Genomic DNA, 14,463 nt, shown 5'->3' with positions numbered 1-14,463 from the left:
AAGACAGTGTTCAAATTAATTTCCATATCTTACGATGGAAGATTTTTAGTACCAATAATGTCACCTTTCACAATACCAATATTCACATCACCAATACCACCGTACTTGTAGCACGGAGTCCGATCACGACCCGATCGGCTAGGCCATCTCATCAGAGACATCAACCACAATCATAATTTCCAGCACAATCACCACCACGTGTGCGACATGGTATCCAATTACGACCCGATCGTCTAGGCCATCTCATTTGAGACATCATCCCTTTATACCAATCATTTGGTTTCATACCTTTTTCACATCTTTTCATTTCATTGGAACTAGTGGCCATAATTATATAATCATTCTTGGCACATCGGCCGTATTTAGTATTTCATGCTCACCTTTTTCACTTTCTAGCATCTTCATCATCAACAACATCAACAACAATTCAAATCAAGGTATGTAGTACATATGTGAGCAATTAAGAGTCTAAGGCACATAGAGATTCTTCACAAAATTTGGCATAATAGCCTTCGTTTGAACTTGACTTGAAGTCGAACATTTTTAATGCACAACCCATATTTTGAACACATCCTCAATTGATAATGATCATGCCTAACTATGCCTTATAAAAAGGACTAAGCGGTTGTCACAAATATATTCCGGCTAATAAGTCCGGAGTCGAATCCCACAGGGAATTAACCTATCAACCACAACTGCTAGACTCGCACAAATTCACGCAATCAATCTTCAAAAATATTTAAATAATAATTTGGATGTTTATTAACTAAATATTACGTAATGAAAATGCAATAATAAATAACTAACTACGAACAATTTGTAAATAAGATTTGGAATGATCTAAGGTTGTGATTTCCCCTATTGTCGGAATCTTTTCCGCTACGTTTTCTATAAATTCTCCTAAGTCTTCTCAATCGATCATGAGCACTATGACTATCGTAACTCTCTCCCCGAGTAATTACCACAATTTACTAGACATATTCTCCCGAATTACGCTAGCTGGCATTAAGTACGGCTTACTCAGATCGCACCAAAGTTTTGTTATCCCTAATCCCACCTTTAAACGCTTCGTATTTATCCCTCATATACGTGAGGAATGATGTTGTTCAACAACTACCTAAATATGCACTCTCTCCCGAGTAATACATACTAAATAGGCACATCTAATTGAGGGCCCTTCAATCAACCACATGAATAATATAGTTGAACAAATAGAGAAAATACTACGACAAATTTATATTAACGTAACAAGAAAATCATCCTTCAATAAGTTCCATCAAAACCCTAGATTAGGAATTTAGCTACTCATACTCATAGTAATAATATCCCAAATATTTTGCATAATTCAATTACAAAGTAAAGATGAAAGGATGTATAAATCGATGATTCTTACTCCCAACGGTTGATTCCACAAGCTATTCTTGCCTCTGGTTGCAAAAGTCCTCAAAAATGGCATTTTTAGGTCTATTTATATGTGTAGGAAAAGACCTAAACGTGTAGGCAAAGTCCTAGTCAAACCCGGAGACGAAATAAGTCTTCAAAACTCGGACTGTGCACGCCCAGACCTGGCCTCGCGAGGCCTAACGCCTGGTGGACCTCGCCCAGGCCTGGCGTCGCCAGGTATAAAGCCTGGTCAATCTCGCCTTCTGCCCCGTCTCGCCAGGTATAAGGCCTGATCTAGGCTTGGCTTTGCCAGGTATAACGCCTGGTGTAGGCCTGGCTTCGCCAACTTCTCCTTTTCAACTGCTCTCGAGCATGCTTTCGACTTTTAAGTATTCCTTTTTCTCTACTTTCATCTCCAATTCACCTACATATAAAATGGACTTCATTACGAGCAAATAAAGTGTAATTTATCATTAAAGTGTATAAAATGCAAGGCGAATAGTGTGTTAAACCATGAATTATAGCCACACATCAATAACCCACACTTAAACATTGCTCGTCCTCGAGCGATCAGACTACACTTACAGACACAACCTCACTAAGCAATTCCCTTAACTCATTGCACCAAGAATATTTAAAATAGTCTAAGCACCAAGGTGTAACATCCTCGCCTCAAAATTTGACTCACAAATACCATGACTTATTCACAATTCACTTACTTACTCTAACATGGAGGTCAATGACATTACCTTTCCTTTATGAATCACTTGCCCTCACCCAACAAAGAGCTCAGTTCCACACACAATGAATTTTAAGAACGTAGGAACTCAAGATAGGAAAAATTCACTCGCTCTCAAAAATAACATTCATATGCCACAAATGATGCATCATAGGCTTGCCCGTAGTGTAATACTCTATTAATCGAGCTTATTCAGTCTAAGATCAAATAGGACTTTGATTGGTTGTAATGTAGGCTGTGGGTCGGGTAGGATACATTTGGATATAAGTGACTACACCTCCCTTAAGCACTTTAATACATACACTTTAACATTCAAGACCATACTTATGTCAAACCAAAACTCCACCTTAACTTCACTTTATATTAGCCCCTACTTCTTTAAGAACCAGTATATCACTAGCCGCCACTATCAAGAATTATCTTTTCTTACAATACAACTATATATATATATATTTTTTTTTTTTCAGGCGGTACACCTTTCTCCTTATTTCAATTGTTCCACTCAAAAGCCAATCCACCACCCCCCACACTTTAACTTTTTCATAATTCATCATAATTTAAGTGCTCATGAGAGGTGACAAGGTTCAAATATATGGTCGATTCCAACAAAGGGGTACGACTTGTAATGTGGTTACCAAAGAAACAGGATTATAGGCTCAAAGGGGTTAACTACGATACATAACTTTTAGGCGGGTAAACTATATATATCTGGCTTAACAAACTATATATATCTGGCTTAACAAAGAAACGCCTATATCACTTCTCAGACTGAACAAGACTACTATTTCGCTTTGCACACACACAGGGCAAGTTCTAGACATCAAATGCAATGCACAGAATACATACAAAACTCACATAGACATGGCACATAACTCACTCAGGATTGGTTTCATCACGACACTCCAGTCAAATCAGTTAAGCAAAATTAGGAATCTACGATTTAAGCTAATTATGCTAGAGTCAAAAATCGAGCCTAAGCGTCATAACTATAGCACTAACTATTCTCAAGGCATAACAAAGCTAAGAGATATTGCTACAATTAAATGTATAGCTCTGTGGTTCCCACTCCTAAAAATTAAAACTAACTACACCCAGTTCAACTAAAAGCCTTTTGGAAAAGAACCGCGGCCCAATGAAAAACCAAGGGGGAATTACTATACTACCTAAAAAAAATCTTTTTGGTATTTTTCTCTAGACTTACTTCCCTCAAGAAAACTGTCTAGGAGATCCATCGTCGGGAAGAGTCCAGTTTTTTTTTTTTTAATAATAAAAACAAATAACAAAAACAAATCACTAAACCCAAATCACTAAAACAAATCCTTAAAACAAATAACTAAAATAATTATCTAACGAAAATGACACTTACTAAACCAACAAAAACAAACAACTACAAGTAATTTCTACAAGTCCCCACCCCACACTTAGATCATGCATTGTCCTCAGTGCATGCACAAATTGACAAAACAAGAAAAATGAGTAGGGTGCAAGGAAACTCCCTGATCAAATTGCGTCCTCATCCTCTTAGGCTCTCCACTCTTCATCATGTGCTTCCTTCTCATTATCATCATTGTCCTCATCATCTGACTACTCCGGCTCAGCCTCAGCCTGCTCAGGAGTGTTTATATCCTCATCATCGGGGAGTCTGTAGCCATCACCTATCCCAACCATCTGCTGGGCATGAGCATTGAGCGGGTACCGCTGCTCCAATAAGGTCCTCTCCTCAGATGTGGCTGGCCGACCCCCTATCCTCAGCTGCAAATCCATCATCCCATAGAGATGGGCCATAAAACTATCATCCCGAGCATTGCACTCGGCACCTGTCAAAGATGTCATGGCAGTCTCTTCTTTCAGCCGAAGACTAGTGATGTCCGTTTCTCGTAGGGGCTGATCGATGGTGTGGTCAAACTCTGGCTCCTCCTCAACCTCCTCATGTCTTAAGTACTGAGTTAGAAAATTGGCAAATGGTATTCGATCGGCCTTTTTACTCGTTCTGACTAAAGACATCTGGTAGCGGATCAGATAACCCACATTCACCCATTGACCCGTCATGAGGAAGTAGAGTGCACAGGTCCTCTCACGGCTAATAAGCGTGTCATGATTTCACGGTAGGAGCCGTTCATTTATCAGTTTAAGCCACACTTGAGCCTCCGCCCTCATCTTCTTCTTGGGGAACCTCTTGTGTCGATTAGTTTTCTTATTCCGGACCCATGCTGCCGTAGAATCGACACCACAAAGCGTGTGTCTCAGCTCTCTATATGTAGTCCGGCAAATGAAATGGTCCAATGGCTCCACAGGAACATTCGGAGTGCCTAAAAAGTTACATATGGCCGTGGCTGAAAAATCTATCAATCGCCCACGAATCGACACCAGTTGTTCAGTATTCTGCAGATCAAACCCTGCATAGAATTCTCGGACTAGGTTGAGATTAATGTCCCATGTGTTATTGAATACATAGCTCAACCCCAAATCCTGAATGCCCCTCCAAATTGCCTGATACTTTGCTTTCAAGCTGCGTTCATGGACAGCTGCTTCCGGGCGTACATGTTTAGGTCTACATCGCCTGTACCAATCCTTAGTATGCGGTGGTATGTTGTTGATGCCAAAATCCCATTGGCCTTGTGGTTGTTGACGCATGGCTGCTATAGCTGCCACAGCTTGTGCTCCATTTAGATTGGAGGTAGCTTCTCCCCCTTTTCTCTTCTTTGGGGGAGGTGCGGAGGTCACCTTTGCTTTAGCCGGCACAGTGGAAGTAGCCTTTCCTTTGCCTGTGTCTTTTCTCGGAGGCATCTTTGTTCCTACACACATAATCATTAATCAGTTAAAACTGTATTACACATTACACACATAGTGTTTCCCAACATTCCGAGGTTACCCAGACTTCACCTCGTATTTTCTTAACATTAGAATCAAACAACAATACATGGGCTACCCGTGAGCCACCCCACACTTAAGATATTAACGTGGTGCCCGACTACACAACACTAGTTTATTAATCCCGGAGACTCAGGCTCCAATGGGGACAAGGAATGCCATTGTGGCATTATAGCAAACACTTAGCATGCACTAGTGCCATGGGAGTTCTTGTATAGGTGAGGGATTGCCTCACCCTCCCAAATCGGCTTGGGAGTTTCTTACTACCACTTGTTTACACAATAACAACACCATTCCTATGGGGTTCATGGGGCTGGGACACAGAAATACAATATTACAATGAAGAAAAACCCCAAATTTTTGTGGATAATCTCATACCTTCATCTAACTTGAAATGAGAAAGAAAGGAGATAAAAAATCATACCTGAGATGTTGTAAGATGTGGGCTTTGCCTTTGAACTGCTGTTTCCAGTAAATGAAGGAGAAAAAAACTTGCTTGACTTCAATGGGGTTGGGATGGGGATGGATGGCCGTGTACGTACGTGAGTGTTTTGTGAGGAGTGTAGTGATTTAGGTTAAGGATTTATTCTATGTTAGTTTGGGCGTTTAAGTTAGAGTCCAAGAAGGGAGGGGTTAAAAGAAATAAGGGACAAAAATTAAAATAAGCTGAAGAATACTTACCTGGCGACGCCTGCCTAAGATCCTGGCCTTACCCCATGTGGCGCCAGGCTTAGCGCCTGGTGCACCTGGCCTTAGCCCAAACGACACCAGGCATAGCGCCAGGTGTGCCTGGCTTTACCCCTCGCGGCGCGAGCTACGTCGACTGGTTTCCTTCATGCGACGCTTAAAGCTCTGCTCGTCTCGCCCAAAATCACCTGCAAACTTGTTAATACCTAAAAATGAAAAGAAAAATTCTAACTACACTAAAAATCATTATGAATTGGGGTGCCTCCCAACGAGCGCCTCAGTTAACATCGCGGCACGACGAATACAACATTATAACATTACAATGGGTTGCCTTCCATGAAGCGCCTGATTTAACGTCGCGACACGATACAGATAATTGCACTTAAGGCTCGCTTAACCTTGCTGGCTCGAGCAAATGAGTCACCGCCACTACTTTCCCATCTTGCATTCCCAAATAATGTTTTAACATGTGCCCATTGACCCTAAATGTGCGAGAGTCATTTGTTGCAACAATCTCTACGGCTCCGGTCGGGTGAATCTCTACCACACTAAAAGGCCCTGACCATCTTGACTTTAATTTACCCGGAAATAACCTCAATCTTGAATTGTATAGCAATACCATATCTCCGGGTTTAAAACTCCGCTCAAGAATATTTTTATCATGCATCATTTTCATTCTCTCCTTGTATAATCTTGTGCTCTCAAAAGCGTGGCAACGAAACTCATCAAGCTCGTGCAACTCTATGACTCTATTGTACCCGCAGCTTCTATATCAAGATTAAGCTTCCTCAATGCCCGCAAAGCTCTATGCTCCAACTCTACTAGTAAGTGACACGCCTTCCCAAACACCAATTTATATGGCGACATGCCAATCAAAGTTTTGAAAGCGGTACAATAGGCCTAGAGTGCATCATCTAGCTTTCTTGCCCAATCCGTTCTTGTAGCATTCACAGTCTTTGTTAAAACGCTCTTTATCTCTCTGTTCAAAACTTCCACTTTCCCACTCGTTTGTGGATGGTATGGGGTGGCGACCTTGTGGCGTACATCATACTTTTCTAACAACTTTGCAAAGGCTCGATTACAGAAGTGAGTGCCTCCGTCACTAATTATTGCCCTTGGAGTGCCAAATCGGGTGAATATATTCTTTCTCAAAAAACTAATTACCCCCTTTGCATCATTTGTAGGGAGCGCTGCAGCTTCCACCCATTTGGACACGTAGTCCACAGCTACGAGTATGTACTTGTTGCCATATGAGCTGATGAAAGGCCCCATGAAATTGATTCCCCATACATCAAACACTTCTACCTCCTGAATTGGGTTCATAGGCATCTCATGTCGGCGGGAAATATTCCCGGTTCGTTGGCATTCATTACAACCTTTCACCCATAAGTGTGCATCTTTGAACAATATCGGCCAGTAGAAGCCTGACTCCAAGACTTTCGCAGCTGTCCTTACTCCCCCGAAATGGCCACCATATGGTGACGTGTGACACGCCTGCAAAATAGAAGATTGGTCTATCTCAGGGATACACCTCTGGATCATGTTATCAATACAAATCCTGAACAGATAAGGCTCATCCCAATAATACATGCGACAATCGCGAAAGAACATTTTCTTTTTAACAGAAGAAAGGTCATAGGGGACAATACCGCTTGCCAAGTAGTTTTCAATGTTCATCCGGGAAGGTCTCCACAATCTCTTCCATGTCAAACTTCTTCTTGACTCCTTCCAGCCTGGACAAGTGATCAGCCACTTGGTTCTCCGTTCCCTTTCGGTCACGGATTTCCAAGTCAAATTCTTACAGTAGTATCACCCATAGAATCAGGCATGACTCTGAATCCTTCTTATCAATTAAGTTCCTAAGAGCAGCATGATCAGTATAAACAATTACCTTAGAGCCTATCAGGTATGACCTGAATTTGTCAAATGCGAACACCACTGTTAGCATCGCCTTCTCAGGCACCGTGTAATTTAGTTGGGCACCACTCAAAGTTCTACTAGCATAGTATATTGGATGCATGACTTTGTCTTTGCACTGTCCAAGCACTGCTCCCACAGTATAGTCGCTTGCATCACACATCAGCTCAAACGGTTGCTCCCAGTCAGGTGCAACTATGATGGGTGTTGTCACCAGCCTCTTCTTCAATTCCTCAAAAGCTACCCTGCAATAATCAGAAAATACAAAAGGCTGATCTTTTTCAAGCAATTTACACAAGGGGTTAGCAATTTTGGAAATATCTTTTATAAATCTTCTATAGAAGCCGATGTGGCCCAGGAAACTTCTTATTGCTTTGACGGATGTGGGTGGTGAAAGCTTTTTGATCACATCAACCTTGTCACGATCTACCTCAACGCCCTTTCTCGACACTAGGTGTCCTAAGACTATACCTTCCTGTACCATGAAATGGTACTTTTCCCAGTTGAGTACCAGATTCGTCTCGATACATCTTTTCAGCACTCATTTCAAATTCCTTAGTCAATCATCGAATGAGTCTCTCACCACCGAGAAATCATCCATAAAGACCTCTATGATGTCCTTAACCATATCAGTGAAGATGGCCATCATGCACCTTTGAAATGTGGCGGGTGCATTGCATTGGCCGAACGATATCCTCCGAAAGGCGTAGACGTCATATGGACAGGTGAATGATGTTTTCTCTCTATCTTCCGGGGCAATGGAGATTTGAATATACCCCGAGTATCCATCTAGAAAGAAAAATTGGGACTTTCCCACCAATCTATCTAGCATTTGATCAATGAACGGCAAGGGAAAATGGTCTTTTCAGGTGGCCTTGTTCAATCTTCTGTAGTCCATACAAATTTGCCATCCCGTGACTGTTCTTGTTGATATCAACTCATTGTTCTCGTTTTGCACTACAGTCATCCCACCTTTCTTAGGCACACATTGGACTGGGCTGATCCAGTTGCTGTCGGAGATGGGGAAAATGAATCCCGCATCTAACCACTTTATCACCTCCTTTTTCACAACTTCCTTCATGTTGGGGTTCAACCTTCTTTGATGTTCTATGGAAGGTTTGTGGCCATCTTCCAATGGAATCTTATGCATACAGAAGGCTGGGCTGATACCCTTAATATCTGCGATGGTCCAACCAATTGTAGTTTTGCACTCACTCAATACCTGCAAAAGTTGTTCTTTCTGCACATCTAACAAACCAGATGAGATAATAACAGGTAAAGTTGAGTTAGGTCCCAAGAAAGCATACCTGAGGTGAGGTGGTAATGGCTTCAGCTCCAACTTAGGTGGCTCTTCTATCGATGGCTTAGCCGGAGGAATTTTTCTTTCTTCTAAGTGCAAAGGCTCAAATTCGAGCTCTCTTTTCCAAAACCCTTGGCCTTCAAGAGCCAGCACCCATTCCGCCAAATCCTCTCCATTTACTTTATCTAAGTTCATGAAACAAGCTGCTAGAGGGTCTTTAGCATTCAACGTTTCATCTTCCTCCTCCAAAATTACATCCACAACTTCTATTAGAGAGAAGTTAGCAAATTCACTTGGTCGCCGCATAGATTTCTGCACTCTGAATGTCATTTCTTCATCATTTAGTATCATCAAGAGTCCTCGCGGTTCGGGTGGTTTTAGCGGTTTTCCATTTGGGGGGCAATCCTACCACAATAGGGGTCGTCCTTATCTCTCAGTGCTCTCCCAGCTCAGAGTTCATCCCGTGCTCCATCGGTTCAGGGTTCATCTGTGCCAGGTCCTTCTAGAAGTTATTCTAGTTCTCAGGGACCGATTCAGTTCCCACCACCAGCGGGGAGTTGCTTCAAGTGCAGGGAGTTTGGGCATGTGTGGAGATAGTGTCCCCGTCGCTTTGGAGGTCTAGTTCAGCAGAAGGGTCAGGCGGTGACTTCCGCACCAGTTACTTCACCACCCACTCAGCTAGCTTGGGGTGGGGCTTAGGGAGCTAGAGTTCACCCTAGAGTGGGAGGCCGATCAGGTGGCGGTCATGCTCGATTTTATGCTATTCCTTCTAGGCCAGTGGCCGTTGCTTCAGATGCAGTGATCATATATATTGTCTCAGTGTGCCACAGAGATGCTTCCATATTATTTGACCACGGTTCTACTTATTCCTATGTATCATCCTATTTTACTCATTATTTGGATATGCCTCGTGAGTCCTTAGTTTCACCTGTTCATGTATCTACGCCGGTGGGCGATACTATTATTGTGGACCGTGTGTATCAGTCGTGTATGGTGACCATTGGAGGATTGGAGACTAGATTTGATCTCTTATTATTTAGTATGGTTGATTTCAATGTGATTTTGGGTATGGATTGGTTATCTCCATGTCATGTTATTCTGGATTATCACGCTAAGACCGTGACATTGGCGATGCCGGGGTTGCCAAGGATTGAGTGGAGAGGTTCTTTAGGTTATGTTCCCAGCAGGGCGATTTCATATCTAAAGGCCCAACGGATGGTTGGGAAGGGGTGTCTATCATATTTGGATTTTGTGAGAGATGTTGGTGATGATACTCCTACCATTGATTCTGTTCCGGTAGTGCGAGACTTTCTGGATGTGTTTCCTGCAGACCTACCAGGCATGCCACCCGACATGGATATTGATTTTGGTATTGACTTAGTGCCGGGTACTCAGCCCATCTCTGTTCCTCCATATCGTATGGAACCAACAGAGTTGAAGGAATTGAAAGAGCAGCTTTAGGAGCTTCTTGATAAGGGGTTTATTAGGTCTAGTGTGTCGCCTTGGGGTGCACTAGTTCTGTTTGTGAAGAAGAAGGATGGTACTATGCGGATGTGCATCAACTATAGGCAGTTGAACAAAGTTACAATTAAGAAAAAATATCCTTTGCCACGCATTGATGATTTATTTGACCAACTTCAGGGAGCGAGGGTGTTCTCTAAGATTAATTTGAGGTCTGGGTATCACCAGTTGAAGATTCGGGACTCGGATATTTTGAAGACGGCATTCAGGATCCGTTATGATCACTATGAGTTCCTTGTGAGGTCGTTCGGGCTAACTAACGCCCAACAACATTTATGCATCTGATGAACAGTGTATTCCAACCCTATCTTGATTCGTTTGTCATAGTATTTATTGATGATATCCTAGTGTACTCACGTAACCAGGAGGAGCATGCTCAACATTAGATGATTGTTTTTCAGAGGTTGAGGGAGGAGAAGCTTTATGCCAAGTTATCCAAGTGAGTTTTGTCTCAGTTCGGTGGCGTTCTTGGGGCACGTGTTTTCTAGTGATGGGGTTAAGGTGGATCCAAAGAAGATAGAGGCAGTTATGAATTGGCCCAAATTGTCTTCAGCTACTCAGATTCAGAGTTTTCTCAGCTTGGCCGGATATTATCGTCGCTTTGTGGAGGGTTTCTCACCCATTACAGTGCCTTTGACCAAATTGACCCAGAAGGGTGCTCCATTCAGGTGGTCGGATGAGTGTGAGGAGTGCTTTCAGAAGCTCAAAACTGCCTTGACCACAGCTCCAGTGCTAGTTTTGCCTTCAGCTTATACATTGTATCGTGATACTTCTCAGATTAGTATTGGGAGTGTCTTGATGCAGGAGGGTAGAGTGATTGCTTATGCTTCGTGCCATTTGAAGCCTCATGAGAAGAACTACCATGTTCATGATTTAGAGTTGGCAGCCATCGTTCATGCATTGATAATTTGGAAGCATTATCTCTATGGTGTGTCTTGTGAGGTATTTACGGATCATCGGAGTCTCCAATACTTATTCAAACAAAAGAATCTAAATTTGAGGCCGCGGAGATGGTTGGAGCTGCTTAAGGACTATGATATTACCATTTTGTATCATCCCAGGAAAGCAAATCTGGTGGCTGATGCCTTGAGTAGAAAGGCAGTGAGTATGGGTAGCCTTGCATTTATTCCCGTTAGTAAGAGACCACTTGCATCAGATGTTCAGGAATTGGCTAATCAGTTCGTGAGGTTGAATATTTCGGAGCACAGTCGGGTTCTAGCTTGTGTGGTTTCTCAATCTTCCTTATATGATCGCATCAGAGAGCGTCAGCATGATGACCCCCATTTGCTTGTCCTCAAAGACGCGGTTTAGTATGGCGATGCCAAGGAGGTTACTATTGGGGATTATGGGGTATTGAGGATACATGGTCGGATCTGTTTACCCAAAGTAGATGGGCTACGTGAGTTAATTCTTGAGGAGGCCCACAGTTCGCAGTATTCCATTCATCTGGGTGCCGCAATGATGTGTCAGGACTTGAGGCAGCACTATTGGTGGAGGAGGATGAAGAAAGGCATAGTGGGGTTTGTATCTCGGTGCCTAAATTGTCAGCAGGTGAAGTACGAGCATCAGAGACCGGGCGGAGTGCCTCAGAGGCTTGAGATCCCAGAGTGGAAATAGGAGTGTATCACCATGGACTTCGAAGTTGGGCTTCCACAGACTTCGAGGAAGTTTGATGCTATTTGGGTGATTGTGGATCGGTTGACCAAGTCCGCGCATTTCATTCTAGTTGGGACTACTTATTCTTTGGAGTGGTTGGCTGAGATCTACATCCGCGATATTGTTCTCTTTCACGGTGTGCGGGTGTCCATCATTTCAGATCTGGGCACGTAGTTTACATCGCAGTTGGAGAGCAGTGCATCGAGAGTTAGGCACACAGATTGAGTTGAGTAAAAAATTCCACCCTCAGACAGATGGATAGTCTGAGCGCACTATTCTGATATTGGAGGATATGCTACACGCTTGTGTCATGGATTTCAGGGGTTCTTGGGATCAGTTTCTGCCAATTGCCGAGTTTACCTACAACAACAGCTACCAATCGAGCATTCATATGGCTCCATATGAGGCTTTGTATGGGAGACGGTGTCGGTCTCCGGTGGTTTGGTTTGAGTAGAGTGAGGCTAGGCTATTGGGTACTGACTTGGTTCAGGATGCTTTGGACAAGGTTAAGTTGATTCAGAATCGGCTTCCCACGACGCAGTCTAGACAGAAGAGTTACACCGATCGGAAGGTTTGTGATGTTGCTTACATGGTGGGAGAGAAGGTACTGCTCAGATTTTCACCCATGAAGGGTGTTATGAGGTTCGAGAGGAAGTGCAAGTTGAGCCCTTGGTATATTGGGCCTTTTGAGGTGCTTGAGAGGATTGGAGAGGTGGCTTACAAGCTTGCAATGCCGCCCAGTCTATCAAGTGTTCATCCAGTGTTTCATATATCCATGCTCCGGAAGTATGTCGGCGATCCATCTCATGTTTTCGACTTCAGCAGGGTTCAGTTGGATGGTGATTTGACTTATGATGTGGAGCCGGTGGCAATCTTTGATCGACATGTTCTAAAGTTGAGGTGAAAGAACATAGTTTTAGTGAAGGTGCAGTGGAGACGTCAGCTAGTCGAGGAGGATACTTGGGAGACCAAGTGGGAGATGCGGAGCAGATATCCCCGCCTATTTGAGAGTCCAGGTATGAATCTAGACCCGTTCGAGGACGAACATTTGTTTAAGAGGGGGAGGATATAACGACCCGATCGGTCATTTTGAGTGTTGTAGCCCCTTCCCCCATTTGTTGCTTATTCTATGCTCAATTGCTATTATGTGACTTGTCGGGGTAGTTGATTCGGTTCCGGAGATGTTTCAGAATGAATTGGGACACTTAGTCCCAAGGTTGGAAGCTTAAGCTAAAAGAGTTGACCGGATGTTGACTTATGTGTAAATGACTCTAGAATGGAGTTTTGATGGTTCCGATAGCTCCGTACGGTGATTTTAGACTTAGGAGCGTGTCCGGATACTGATTTGGAGGTCCGCAGATGATTTTGGCTTGAATTGGCGAAAGTTGAAAAAATAGAAGTTTGAAGAATTGAGAAGTTTGACCGAGAGTTGACTTATGGTTACCGGGCTCGGATTTTGGTTCTGGAAGTTGGAGTAGGTCCATTGTGTCATTTATGATTTCTGTGCAAAATTTGAGGTCAATCGGAGTTGATTTGATAGGTTTCGATATCGATTGTAGAAGTTGGAATTCATTAGTTTTCGTTAGGCTTGAATTGAGGTGCGATTCATATTTTTGATATTGTTTGATGTGATTTGAGGCCTCGACTAAGTTCGTATCATGTTTTAAGACTTTTTGGTATGTTTGGTTGAGCTCCCGGGGGCCTTAGGGGTGATTCGGATTAGAATTTGACTTAGGGAAATTTCTGCACTGATGATGTCTGGTGCGATCGCACCTGCAATGGATTTGGTCACAGGTGCAAGTCGGTTAAGTGGCTTCGCAGGTGCGAATTTTCTAGATAGATTATATTTCGAAGGGTTTCTGTGATTTTCTCCTTTTTTGACTTTAGAAGCTCGGTTGGAGGCGATGTTTGAGAGGGGTTTCGCGAGATTTCTTGAGGTAAGCCACTTTTGGTCATTGTTTTCTAATTATATTGATTACCCATCGAATTTCCCACCTAGTTTATGTGTTTTTAAGGTGGAAATTTTGGAGTTTTGGGCTAGGTATTGGAGAGTAAGAATTGGGAATTTGGGCGGTGATTTGGGTAATTTTAGTATGGTTGGACTCGTGGTTGAATGGGTGTTTGTATTTTGTAACTTTTGTTGGGTTCCGAGACGTGGGCTCGTGGTTGACCTTTTGAGTTGACTTTTTGACTTTTGATTAAGAACTTAGAATTTTCATATGGAATTGTTTCCTATAGCTTGTGTTGATTATATCGAGTTGTTTGTGGCTAGATTCAAGGCTTTCAGAGGCCAATTCGCGAGGCAAGGTCTTATTGGAGTAGAGATTCGCACGGTTGAGGTAAGTAACACTTCTAAACTTGAGGGTATGCATCCCTGAATTACGTGTTA

The sequence above is a fragment of the Nicotiana tabacum genome, chromosome 23 (assembly GCF_000715075.1).
Source record: "Nicotiana tabacum cultivar K326 chromosome 23, ASM71507v2, whole genome shotgun sequence".
NCBI classification, from domain to species: Eukaryota; Viridiplantae; Streptophyta; class Magnoliopsida; order Solanales; family Solanaceae; genus Nicotiana; species Nicotiana tabacum.
The sequence above is the reverse complement of the archived record's forward strand: the minus strand, read 5'-3'. Positions refer to the sequence as shown.